Genomic DNA, 14,743 nt, shown 5'->3' on the forward strand with positions numbered 1-14,743 from the left:
TCATCTTATGCACCTCTTATCAGGTACCTCTCATCCTCCGTCGCTCCAAGGAGAAAAGGCCGAGTTCACTCAACCTGTTCTCATAAGGCATGCTCCCTAATCCAGGCAACATTCTTGTAAATCTTCTCTGCACTCTTTCTATGGCTTCCACATCCTTCCTGTAGTGAGGCCACCAGAACTGAGCACAATACTCCAAGTGGGTTCTGACCAGGGTCCTATATAGATGCAACATTACTTCTCAGCTCCTAAGTTCAGTTCCACAATTGATGAAGGCTAATGCACGTTCCTAACCACAGAGTCAACCTGCACAGCTGCTTTAAGTGTCCTATGGACTCGGAGCCCAAGATCCCTCTGATCCTCCACACTGCCAAGAGTCTTACCATTAATACTATATTCTGCCATCATATTTGACCTACCAAAGTGGAGGGATGGGTTAGTAAGTTTATTGAGGACAAAAAGGTTAGAGGTGTTGTGGATAGTGTGGAGGGCTGTCAGAGGTTACAGCGGGACATTGATAGGCTGCAAAACTGGGCTGAGAAGTGGCAGATGGAGTTCAACCCAGATAAGTGTGAAGTGGTTCATTTTGGTAGGTCAAATATGATGCCGGAATATAATATTAATGGTAAGACTCTTGGCAGTGTGGAGGATCAGAGGGATCTTGGGGTCCAAGTCCATAGGATGCTCAAAGCAGCTGCGCAGGTTGACTCTGTGGTTAGGAAGACATATGGTGTATTGGACTTCATTAATCATGGAATTGAAATTAGGAGCCGAGAGGTAATGTTGCAGCTATATCTGAGTAGACAGGTGGTACAGAGCACCCATGCAGCCATCTCCCTGAATAATGAGTTTACCGTCCTGGATTCTGTTGGTGGGGACGGCTGACTAGGTGTGAGCTATAGTGGCAGGACTTCTGGCACTGAGTCTGACCCTGTGGTGCAGAAGGGTGGGTCAGAGAAGAGGAGAGCTGTCGTCATTGAAGACTATATAGTCAGAGGAGCACACAGGAGATTTTGTGGACGTGAGAAGGACACCCGCATGGTTTGTTGCCTCCCGGGTGCCAGGGTCCGGGATGTCTCTGACCAGGTGCACGACATCCTGGTATGAGAGGGAAAGCAACCAGAAGTCATGATACATGTTGGTACCAATGACATAGGCAGGAAGAGGGACGAGGTCCTGAAGTGTGAGTTTCAGGAACTAGGCAGAAAGCTGAAGAACAGGAGCTCAGGGGTGGCGTTCTCAGGATTTCTGCCAGTGCTACGTGACAGTGATGGTAAGAATTGGAGGAGATGGCAGTTGAATGCGTGGCTGAGGAGTTGGTGCAGGGAGCAGGGTTTTAGATTTTTGGATCATTGGGATCTCTTCTGGGCAAGGTGGGACCTGTACAGATTGGATGGGTTGCAACTGAACTTGAAGGGGAGCAATATCCTTGCAGGTAGGTTTGCTAGCATGATTCGGGAGGGTTTAAACGAATTTGCAAGGGGGATAGAGCAGTGAAAGAAGTGCATGGAGTAAAGCCAGATCTAACATATAGAGAGGCTTTGAGGAAAGAGAAGCAGAATAAAGGGTATAAAGGTAGGAAGGTAGAAGGGCTAAAGTGCATGTACTTCAATGCAAGAAGCATCAGGAACAAAGGTGATGAACTGAGAGCTTGGGTACATACATGGAATTATGATGCAGTGGCTATTACAGACACTTGGCTGGCACCAGGGCAGGAATGGATTCTCAATATTCCTGGATTTCAATGTTTTAAAAGGGATAGAGATGGGGGAAAAGGGGGAGGAGGGGTGGCTTTACTGGTCTGGGATACTATTACAGCTACAGAAAGGGTGGGTAATGTAGCAGGATCCTCGTTTGAGTCAGTATGGGTGGAAGTCAGGAACAGGAAGGGAGCAGTTGCTCTACTGGGGGTATTCTATAGGCCCCCTGGTAGCAGAAGAGATACCAAAGAGCAGATTGGGAGGCAGATTTTGGAAAGGTGCAAAAATAACAGAGCTGTTATCATGGGTGACTTCAACTTCCCTAATATTGATTGGCACCTGATTAGTTCCAATGGTTTAGATGGGGCAGAGTTTGTTAAATGTGTCCAGGATGGATTCCTGTCACAGTATGTTGACAGGCCGACTAGGGGGAATGCCATACTAGATCTAGTATTAGGTAACAAACTGGGTCAGGTCACAGATTTCTCAGCGGGTGAGCATCTGGGGGACAGTGACCACCACTCCCTGATCTTTAGCATTCTTATGGAAAAGGATAGAATCAGAGAGGACAGCAAGATTTTTAATTGGGGAAGGGGAAATTATGAGGCTATAAGGCTAGAACTTGCGGATGTGAATTGGGATGACGTTTTCGCAGGGAAATGTACTATGGACATGTGGTTGATGTTTAGGGATCTCTTGCAGGATGTTAGAGATAAATTTCTCCTGGAGAGGAAGATAAAGAATGGTAGGGTGAAGGAACCATGGGTGACAAATGAGGTGGAAAATCTAGTCAGGTGGAAGAAGGCAGCATACATGAGGTTTAGGAAACAAAGATCAGATGGGTCTATTGAGGAATATAGGGTAGCAAGAAAGGAGCTTAAGAAGGGGCTGAGAAGAACAAGAAGGGTGCATGAGAAGACCTTGGTGAGTAGGGTAAAGGAAAACCCCAAGGCATTCTTCAATTATGTGAAGAACAAAAGGATGACAGGAATGAAGGTAGGACCGATTAGAGATAAAGGTGGGAAGATGTGCCTGGAGGCTGTGGAAGTGAGCGAGGTCCTCAATGAATACAGTATTCACCAATGAGAGGGAACTTTATGATGGTGTGCACAATATGAGTGAGGTTGATGCTCTGGAGCATGTTGATATTAAGAGAGAGGAGGTGTTGGAGTTGTTAAGATATATTAGGACGAGTAATTCCCCGGGACCTGACGGAATATTCCCCAGGCTGCTCCACGAGGTGAGGGAAGAGATTGCTGAGCCTCTGGCTAGGATCTTTATGTCCTCATTGTCCATGGGAATGGTACCAGAGGATTGGAGGGAGGCGAATGTTGTCCCCTTGTTTGAAAAAGGTAGTAGGGATAGTCCGGGTAATCACAGACCAGTGAGCCTTACGTCTGTGGTGGGAAAGCTGTTGGAAAAGATTCTTAGAGATAGTATCTATGGGCATTTAGAGAATCACGGTCCAATCAGGGACAGTCAGCATGGCTTTGTGAAGGGCAGATCATGTCTAACAAGCCTGATAGAGTTCTTTGAGGAGGTGACCAGGCATATAGATGAGGGTAGTGCAGTGGATGTGATCTATATGGATTTTAGTAAGGCATTTGACAAGGTTCCACACAGTAGACTTATTCAGAAAATCAGAAGGCATGGGATCCAGGGAAGTTTGGCCAGGTGGATTCAGAACTGGCTTGCCTGCAGAAGGCAGAGGTTCGTGGTGGAGGGAGTACATTCGGATTGAAGGGTTGTGATTCGTGGTGTCCAATAAGCATTGGTTCTGGGACCTCTACTTTTCATGATTTTTATTAATGATCTGGATGTGGGGGTAGAAGGGTGGGTTGGCAAGATTGTAGACGACACAAAGGTTAGTGGTGTTGTGGATAGTGTAGAGGATTGTTGAAGATTGCAGAGAGACATTGATAGGATGCAAAAGTGGGATGAGAAGTGGCAGATGGGCATTCAACCCGGAGAAGTATGAGGTGGTACACTTTGGAAGGACAAACCCCAAAGCAGAGTACAAAGTAAATGGCAGGACACTTGGTAGTGTGGAGGAGCAGAGGAATCTCGGGGTACATGTCCACAGATCCCTGAAAGTTGCCTCACAGGTAGATAGGGTAGTTAAGAAAGCCTATGGGGTGTTAGCTTTCATAAATCAAGGTATGCAGATTAAGAGTCGCGAGGTAATGATGCAGCTCTATAAAACTCTGGTTAGGCCACACTTGGAGTACTGTGTCCAGTTCTGGTCGCCACACTATAGGAAGATGTGGAAGCATTGGAAAAGGTACAAAGGAGATTTACCAGGATGCAGCCTGGTTTGGAGAGTATGGATTATGATCAGAGATTAAGAGAGCTAGGGCTTTACTCTTTGGAGAGAAGGAGGATGAGAGGAGACATGATAGAGGTGTACAAGATAATAAGAGGAATAGATAGAGTGGATAGCCAGCGCCTCTTCCTCAGGGCACCACTGCTGAATACAAGAGGATATGGCTTTAAGGTAAGGGGTGGGAAGTTCAAGGGGGATATTAGAGGACGGTTTTTTACTCAGAGAGTGGTTGGTGCGTGGAATACACTGCCTTAGTCAGCGGTGGAGGCAGATACACTAGTGAAATTTAAGAGACTACTAGACAGGTATATGGAGGAATTTAAGGTTGGGGGTTATATGGAAGGCAGGGTTTGAAGGTTGGCACAACCTTGTGGGCTGAAAGGCCTGTACTGTGCTGTATTATTCTATGTTCTATGTATATAGGACCCGGATCAGACCCCACTTGCAGTACTGTGCTCAGTTCTGGTTGCCTCACTACAGGAAGGTTGTGGAAGCCATAGAAAAGGTGCAGAGGAGATTTACAAGGATGTTGCCTGGATTGAGGAGCATGACTTATGAGAACAGGTTGAATGAACTCGGCCTTTTCTCCTTGGAGTGACGAAGGATGAGAGGTGACCTGATAGAGGTGTATGAGATGATGAGAGGCGTTGATCGTGTGGATAGTCAGAGGCTTTTTTCCAGGGCTAAAATGGTTGCCACAAGAGGGCACTGGTTTAAGGTGCTGGGGAGTAGGTACAGAGGAGATGTTAGGGGTAATTTTTTTATGCAGAGAGTGGTGAGTGCATGGAATGGGCTGCCAGCAGTGGTGGTGGAGGTGGATACAATGGAGTCTTTTAAGAGACTTTTGGATAGGTACATGGAGCTTAGAAAAACAGTGGGCTATAGGTAAGCCTAGTAATTTCTAAGGTAGGGACATGTTCTGCACAACTTTGAGAGCCGTACTGTGTTGTAGATTTTCTATGTTCTATGTTTTATGCTCTAGGGATACAGCAGGCTAACCAGCCTTCCAGCCCAACGAGCCTATGTAACCCATTTACAGCCAATTGAGCAAATAACCTGCTAACATGCGTTCCTGTGGAATGTGGGAAGAAACTGGAGTACCTGGAGGAAACCCACATGGTCATGGGGTGAACGTACAAGCCTCTTGCAGACAGTAGCGGAATTGAACCTGGGTCAATGGCATTGTGATTGTGTTACACTAGTTGTTATGCTACTATGTGCTCCAAATTATTAATAATTCTGTTTATAAGACCAAACTGGTCACTTCCAATACAAGAACCTTCTCTCCTCAACACACTTTAAGACATCCTGAGGTGAGGAAAGTTACTGAATAAATCTACAGTAAATTCTTTTCTTTAACTTCTGTCTAAGCTGGTTCCACAGATACCTGGAATCTGACCTGACCTTTTTGGAATTTGCACATTCAATCTGCTTCTTTCGGTTGGCTGGTTTCCCCTTACATCCCATTAGGGATGTTAATCGACTGCTATCAATTTAAAGGGATGCTAGTGTCTGGAGGTAGTTGTTGTCAATGGATTAGGGTAGAATTAGTGCAAGTCGGGGCTTGATGGGTATATAGACTCCGTGGATTGAAAGTCCCATTGCAATTTATGTGCCTTTATATCTTGTAAAGGAATAAATTAACTCAACACTAACATTAGCTGGGAACCTGTTCCACACAGCCATCAATGTGGGCTTGCTTAATAATTTGGTGCTGCATCCGTTATTCTGTTCCCTGTTTCAGAGTGTACCATGCCTCCAGTCAGATTAGAGAGGCTGACAGATATTTAAAAGCACAATTTTTCTAGCCTGCTTCAGAAGAACATCCATCATCTGCTTAGTGGAAACTGAAGACTGAGCCAGAGCATCACATCAGTACTAACAAGTAACAAAAAGGCAATTTAATTTTTTTTTCAGTGGAATTTTTTCGACGTAATTTTGGAGATCAGTGAGCCCTTCTCTTCACACTGATGAGGGCAGATGGAAGATTGTAAAGCCCCATCCCTTAGGAACGTGCAGTAAACCAGAACTCAGTGACACAGTTAGGTGGATATTTGCTTATCAAAAATGTTACACCTGTTTTGTTTTGTTTAATATACTTGGCAAGAAAGCAATATTTACAGAGTGTTGGCCAAATGATCATTGCTTTCTGCCAAATCACAGCACAAAATATCATCACTAGCTTCAGCATTTCTCCAATGTATTGCAGTCCAAAGATATAGTGAGGCAGGTTCAACAATTGAATTCATTAATACCTAATGCCTACTCCCAGTATCTAGGGACAATGAAGTTTCCAATAGCATTAACACAAAGGACCTGAATCCTTTCACTAACTTGTGCACATTTTTACTGCGCCAACAGATTGTTTATTCCGGGCCCCTGCAGGATTTCTGTGCCATTTGAATGTTTGTTTCTCAGCACACTGACTTGCGGCTCGTAGCAAGGGCCACACAGCAGGCAAAGAAGTCTTGCAATCATCACATAATACATTGTGAAAGTTAGTAAGAGGATCAGTGCATCTCCCATCTGCTGTGACATGAGTATAAACCATGCTATTGAGTGCTTCGTCTATTGAGTAATTATTTATAATATTCCTTGCTTTTCCACGCATACTGTAGGAACCCTGGAAAATGTGATAGGCATTCAGCCTCTGTTCAATTTGACTGATGTCTTTACTTTTCCCATCCAGCTTGTGCCCCTTACTATCAATAACCAAACACAATCTCAATCTTTAATATTGCTCCTGGCTACAAATGCACTTTGGGAGAGTACCTACAAGATTTCCACTCCCTTTGTCACGTTGCACTTGAGTGGTCTGAGTTTTTACTGTGCTTTCAATACTCCCAACCAAAAAATTTAAATCTAATCTATCAATACCAGCAAGCCTTTTAAAAACTTCATCTTAATCCAACCCAACCCTTAATATTCTGTATTCAGGGTCAAACTACTGAAGTGTGCTCTACCCATCCAAGTCCAACATGGTTTTCTTGAAATTTCATGCACAAAACAAAGCTCAGAATTTGGATCTCGCTGGTGCTTTCCAACATCCATGCAAAATTTCCAGAAGATAGGGCTCACTGTGAAACACCTCCAGGGTCTCAGCTGATGTTCACCAAAGCAGGAATGTGACAGAATGAGTGCATAATGAGATTATTTGCACAAATTTGGAGCTGAACTATCTGCCACATTGTGCAAGACCACTGCCAAAATATAACAACTTCACACTGTAGATCAATATCATTTCATTAAGACGTCACCCAAACCCAGTTAACGACAGACCACTCAAGCTCAAAACACAGCGGACGGAAGTTATTTTTGTATGAGAAATTTTTAAACTATAGAACAAAAAATTCAAACAGCTGTAGATAACCATCAGAAACTGTTTGATTAAGCACTGCTTCATTACAGTTGCTAGGAATGAAGGGTTGTGACAACATGGATAAAATGTTGGTTCAAGGACAGAGCAGAGCTGTTGGTGAACAGATGTTATTCTGACAAAGAGAGGAGTACACTCGTAACCTTCACCCTCAAAGTTCAGTATTGAAATTATTCTTCTGAATAATGTGCTGATGATCTGGATTAACCTTAATGGGTCGGTTTAATATTGACAATATTCTTACGGACCGGCCGACGGGGTGGGGGGTGGGGGTAGGGTTGCCAGCGGACAAGAGTAGCAGTCAAATATGTCGAGTTTACCCCGACGGAGACTACAATGACCACGAAGCCTTGCGCGGGCACCAGTGCGCATGCGTAACCTGCCGATATTTTCTCCTCCTTCTGCAAATCCTTTTCGGCGATTCTGTTCGCGGGGCGGGGTGGGGGGGGTGCAGTTAATCACGACCGGAATATAGGTGATAAGTGGCTAATACACTCAATTCCGTTTCTAAGAGGGTTTATCTAACAAATTTAATATTAAACACACAGCGCATATTTTCCATGCATGAATATAGTGATAAGTCAATTATCAGGGGAGCACAGGGGAGCTTCAAGTAAGTGTTGAATGAACTTCCAGTAGAAGTGGCAGAAGCAGGTTCGATATTATCATTTAAAGAAAAAATTGGATAGGTATATGGACAGGAAAGGAATGGAGGGTTATGGGCTAAGTGCAGGTCGGTGGGACGATGTGAGAGTAGCATTCGGCACGGACTGGAAGGGCAGAGATGGCCTGTTTCCATGCTGTAATTATTATATGGTTATATAAGTCAATAGCATCATAACGTTTTAAGTAACGTTTGGATATTAAACACACGGCACATATTTTCCCCGTATGAACATATAAAATCATTGCAACACACCAATATCGCTGAATCAGTGGGAGCTCTGGGCTTGTTTTCCTGCAACAAGACGGTCCTATCGAGGGGTGATGGGAGACAGCGATACTGTACTCGAAGGGGGTTCCTCATGTCCAGTCTATTCTGCAATTTAGTTTTCGTTGCATTCAATGCAGAAAAATGTTGGAAATGAAAGCAACGTTTTCAGTGCTTTCATGGCTATCTCAGGATATTTAGCCTTGACTTTGATCCAGAATGCCGGCAGAGATGTTATGTCAAACATACTTCTCAGCCGGCTGTCATTTGTAAGCTCGAGGAGTTGATCTTCTTCCCGCGCTGACATGGATGACGCGTGCGTAAAGGCCTCACGTGTGTTCAAGCTCAATACAGTAGTTCATGACAGGGAATGAGGAAAGGTGCAGCGGAATCATATCGCCAAATCATATTGTTTCCTCGCAGCCTGATAGCACATGCTTTGCGGCCCGGCACTGGTCCGCGGCCCGGTGGTTGGGGACCACTGCTCTAATGGGTAGAAGAGTGACCCCTGTGATCCTCTCAGTCCTCACAATCCATTGAAGGGACTTGTGGTCAGACACATTGCGATTCCTATACCAGATGCTGATTCAACCTCAAGTTCAAGTTTAATTTATTGTCATTCAAATGCACACATGTATATTCCCAACTAAAACAATGTTCCTCTGGATCAAGGTGCATCACACAGCACACTTAACTCACACACATAACACGTAAAGTAACATTACCACAAAAAATTAATGAATAATAAGGTGCATATATGATGCAAGTTAAAAACTAAGTGTATACTGCTACTGGCACTTCATATGTGATGAGACCGTATGGTGAGATTCATAAATGGTAGCAGGGAGTACAGTAGTCTTATAGCCTGGGAGAATTGTAATCAGAATTCCTCTCTGACAGTAGCAATGAGAAGAGGACAGGTTCTGGATGATGGGCGTCCTTGATGGTGAATGCCACCTTTTTGAGGGAGCGCTCCTTGAATCAAAATCAGGATCAGAATCCGGTTTTTATCACTGGCATGTGACATGAAATTTGTTAACTTAGCAGCCGCAGTTCAATGCAATACATAATATAGAGGAGAGAGAGAAATAAATAAATAAATTACAATATACATGAATTAAATAGATTTTAAAAATGTGCAAAAAACAGAAATACTGTATATTAAAAAAAGTGAGGGAATGTCCAAGGATTCAATGTCCATTTAGGAATCGGATAGCAGAGGGGAAGAAGCTGTTGCTGAATTGCTCAGTGTGTGCCTTCAGGCTTCTGTACCTCCTACCTGATGGTGACAGTAAGGAAAGGGCATGCCCTGGGTGCTGGAGGTCCTTAATAATGGACACTACCTTTCTGAGACTCCGCCCCCTGGAAATGTACTGGGTACTTTGTAGGCTAATACCCAAGATGGAGCTGACTAGACTTACAACCCTCTACAGCTTCTTTCGGTCCTGTGCAGTAGCCCCGCCCCCTGCCCTCCACCCCTCAAACCAGACAGTGATGCAGCCTGTCAGAATGCTCTCCACGGTACAATTATAGATGTTTTTGAGTGTATTTGTTGATATGCCAAATCTCTTCAAACTCCTAATGAAGTATAGCCACTATCTTGCCTTCTTTATAGCTACATCGATATGTTGGGACCAGGTTAGATCCTCAGAGATCTTGACATCCAGGAACTTGAAACTGCTCACTCTCTCCACTTATGATCCCTCTATGAGAATTGATATGTGTTCCTTCATCTTACGCTGAAGTCCACAATCAGCTCTTTCGTCTTACTGACGTTGAGTGCCAGGTTGTTGCTGTGACACCACTCCACTAGTTAGCATATCGCACTCCTGTACGCCCTCTCGTCACCACCTGAGAATCTACAAACAATGGTTGTATCATCAGCAAATTTATAGATGGTATTTGAGCTATGCCTAGCCACACAGTCATGTGTATATAGGGAGTAGAGCAGTGGGCTAAGTACACATCCCTGAGGTGTGCCAGTGTTGATTGTCAGCGAGGAAGATATGTTATCACCGATCCGTACCGATTGTAATCTTTCGGTTAGGAAGCTGAGGATTCATTTGCAGAGGGAAGTACAGAGGCCCAGGATTAGAAACATAGAAACATAGAAAACCTACAGCACAATACAGGCCCTTCGGCCCTCAAAGTTGTGCCGAACATGTCCTTAACCTTAGAAATTACTAGCTTACCCAAAGCCCTCTATTTTTCTAAGCTCCATGTATCTATCCAAAAGTCTCTTAAAAGACCCAATCATATCCACCTCCACCACCGTTGCCGGCAGCCCATTCCACGCACTCACCACTCTCTGAGTAAAAAACTTACCCCTGACATCTCCTCTGTACCTACTCCCCAGCACCTTAAACCTGTGTCCTCTTGTGGCAACCATTTCAGCCCTGGGAAAAAGCCTCTGACTATCCACACGATCAATGCCTCTCATCATCTTATACACCTCCATCAGGTCACCTCTCACCCTCCGTCACTCCAAGGAGAAAAGGCCGAGTTCACTCAACCTGTTTTCATAAGGCATGCTCCCCAATCCAGGCAACATCCTTGTAAATCTCCTCTGCACTCTTTCTATGGCTTCCACATCCTTCTTGTAGTGAGACAACCAGAACTGAGCACAGTACTGCAAGTGGGGTCTGACCACATTACCTGCAGTAATTTGATTACCTTGAACTTCTCAATCAGGATTGTGGGAATGATGGTATTAAATGCTGAGCTATAGTCGATGAACAGCATCCTGACATAGATGTTTGTATTGTCCAGATGGTCTAAAGCCGTGTGGAGAGCCATTGAGATTGCGTCTGCTTTTGATCTATTGTGGCGATAGGCAAATTGCAATGGGTCCAGGTCCTTGCTGAAGAAGGAGTTCAGTCTAGTCATGACCAACCTCTCAAAGCATTTCATCACTGTTGATGTGAGTGCTACCAGGCGATAGTCATTAAGACAGCCCACATTATTCTTCTTGTACTGGTAGGCACTGGTATAATTGTTGCATTTTTGAAGCAAGTGGGAACTTCCGCCTGTAGCAGTGAGAGTTTGAAAATGTTCTTGATTGCTCCCGCTAGCTGGTTGGCACAGGTTTTCAGAGCCTTAGCAGGTACTCCATTGGGACCTTCCGCCTTACGGGGGTTCACTTTTCTTAAAGACAGTCTAACATCGGCCTCTGAGACGGAGATCACAGGGTCATCAGGTGCAGCAGGGATCTTCACAGCTGCAGTTGTGTTCTCCCTTTCAAAGTGGGCATTGAAGGTCTTGAGTTCATCTGGTAGTGAAGCATCGCTGCCATTCATGCTATTGGGTTTTGCTTTGTAGGAAGTAATGACTTGCAGATCCTGCCACAGTTGTCCTGCCTCCGATGTTGCCTCCAAGCTTGTTCGAAATTGTCTCCTCGCCTTTGAAATAGCCCTCTCCAAATCATACCTGGTTTTCTGGTACAGGCCTCGGTTGCCAGACTTGAACGCCATAGATCTAGCGTTCAGCAGACAATGGTTCATCCACAGCTTTTGGTTGGGAGCATACAGTATGTCTTCATAGGCACGCACTCATCCACAGAGGTTTGAATGAAGTCAGTAACAACTACAGCATACTCATCCAGGTTTGACGATGAATCCTTGAATACAGTCCAGTCCATCAATTCAAAGCAGTCCTGTAGGTGCTCCTGTGCTTTCCTTGTCCATACTTTCTTGGTCCTCACTACTGGTGCTGCAGTTTTCAGTCTCTGCCTATTCTCAGGGAGTAGAAGTACAGCCAGGTGATCAGACTTCCCGAAGTGAGGGCATGGAATAGCACGGTAGGCATTCTTGATGGTGGTGTAGCCATGGTCTAATGTGTTGTTTTCTCTGGTATTGCAAGTGATCTGTTGATGGTAGTTGCTTCGAGATTTTTTCAGACCGGCCTGGTTAAAATCTCCCAAAACGATGGTGAAGGCATAGGGCATGCTGTTTTGTGCATGTTGATCCCATTGCTCAGATCATCTAAAGCCTGCTTGTCATTGGCCTGAGATGGAATATAAACTGCTACCAAAATGACCATGGAGAACTCCCACAGTATGTGAAAAGATGTCCTGGATGCCGGGGTGGCTGGTATCCATGATGGGTGCTGACTGAGTTTACAACTTACTGCAGCTCATTTCAATCCTTTGTAATGCCCACCCCCACCCACCCCAAGGCTGTTTGCCACCCTAACAATTCTTGTCCTAATGCTTGGGTACCATCTTCCTGATGGTGGCGGAGGGGGGGTGTCAACTATATCATTGCACTGAGGGATGATTGACAATGCTAAGCACCCGATGTATGCAGTGTTTTTGGTTAGTATCTCCAATGGCTGGAAGAGAGACCCCCGATGATTCTCTCAGCTGTCCTTACAATCCTTTGTAGGTCAGATGCCCTGCAATTTCCATACCAGACTTTCATGCAGCTGGTCAGGACACACTCAATGATTCTCCTGAACAAACTGGTTAAAATGGGGGAGGGGGACTTCACTCACCTCAATCTCCTCAGGAAGTGGAGGTGGCTCTGTGCTTTCTTGACTAAAGAGGTGGTGATATTGAAGGACCAGGGAGATCATTAAGTGCACTCCCAGAAACTTGGTGCCCTCATTCTCGCCATGGAGGAGCCATGTATATGTCATAAGGAGTGGCCAGCCTGCACCTTCCTAAAGTCCACAATCATCTCTTTGGTCTTGTCCATGTTGAGACTCAAGTTGAGCTCGCAGCATTCTACCAACCACTCTCCCTCCTCTCTATACACCATCCTGTCATCGTTGTTGTCTGTAACCTCCATTCTGCAATCTTATCCGCACCTGACTGCCACTGAACAAACAAACAGAACATGGAAAGTTTCCCTTTGGAATTTGCTGAAAGAGAGATGCAGCACAAACCTTTCTACCGACCTGCCTTCATAATTTACAGAAAGATGTGGGCACATATCACTGTCACACATGCCTCCTCTGTTAACAGACAATAACCTCTGTTTAAACTATGCAGGTATCACCTGTGGTTCAATCAGTATTCAGAACTGTAGTGCTGTTATTGCATTCATAATAAAAGCTAATGAAAATGCACATGAACTGTTAAGTGTCTTGATGGGCTGGTTAAGATTTTGAAACAAATTGATTCAAGAACTATGGTTCAAATCTTCAGAGCAGCAAACAAGGAATACATTTCAGGTAGCTGATTCTGGGAATACAGGTTTATTATTCTTTGAAAGTGGCATCACTGGTAGTAGGAACATAAAAAGAGCTTCTGGCATATTGGCTTTCATAAATCAAAGTATTGAGTACAGGAGATGGGATGATATGTTGAAGTTGTATAAAATGTTGATGAGGCTAATTTGGAGTACTGTATGCAGTCCAGGTCACCTGCCTACAGGAAAGATAGCAATAAGATTGAAAATTAGTGGAGGATCTACAAGGATGTTGCTGGGATTTGAGGACCTGCATTATAGGGAAAGGTTAAATTGTTTAGGACTTTATTCCTTGGAGCATAGGAGAATGAGGGGAAATTCAATGGAGGCATACAAAATTATGAGGTATATAGATAGGGTAAATGCAAGCTAGCTTTTTCCACTGAGTTTTGGTAGGACTCGAGCTAGACACATAAAGTGAAATATTGAAGGGAAAGCTGAGGGAGAACATCTTCACTCAGAGGGTGATGTGATCTGTGGAAATGGTGAATGGAGGTTTGATTGCAATATGTAAGAGAAGTTTGGGTAAGTACATGAGTGGGATGGATGTGGAGTACTAAAGTCCAGGACGAGGTAAAATAATAGTTCAGTATGGACAAGCAACATACATCAAAGTTGCTGGTGAACGCAGCAGGCCAGGCAGCATCTATAGGAAGAGGCGCAGTCGACGTTTCAGGCCGAGACCCAAGGTCTCGGCCTGAAACGTCGACTGCGCCTCTTCCTATAGATGCTGCCTGGCCTGCTGCGTTCACCAGCAACTTTGATGTATGTTGCTTGAATTTCCAGCATCTGCAGAATTCCTGTTGTTTCAGTATGGACAAGGTTGGCTAAAGGCCCCATGTCGGTGCTGTAGTAAACAGAAAAAAATAGTCATGACATTTTACTGCAGTTGCATTGGTGAGAAAAATGTTCAAAGTTCAAAGTAAAATTTATTATCAGGTACAACCCTGAGATTCTGTTTCTGTGGCATACTTAGCAAATCTATCAGTGACTGTAAACTGTAAACATCAGAAATTATAAACAGTAAACAAACTATGCAAATGCAGATATAAATAACAAGCATAAAATAAAAATAATAGAGTCCTTAAATGAATGTAGTTATCTCCATTTGTTTAAGAGCCTGATGGTTGAGGGGTAGTAACTGTTCCTGAACCTGGTGCTGCGAGTCCTGAAGCACTTGTACCCTCTACCTGATGGCAGCAGTGTGTAACACCCTGGTTAAGATTT

The sequence above is a fragment of the Mobula hypostoma genome, chromosome 4, assembly GCF_963921235.1.
Source record: "Mobula hypostoma chromosome 4, sMobHyp1.1, whole genome shotgun sequence".
NCBI classification, from domain to species: domain Eukaryota; kingdom Metazoa; phylum Chordata; class Chondrichthyes; order Myliobatiformes; family Myliobatidae; genus Mobula; species Mobula hypostoma.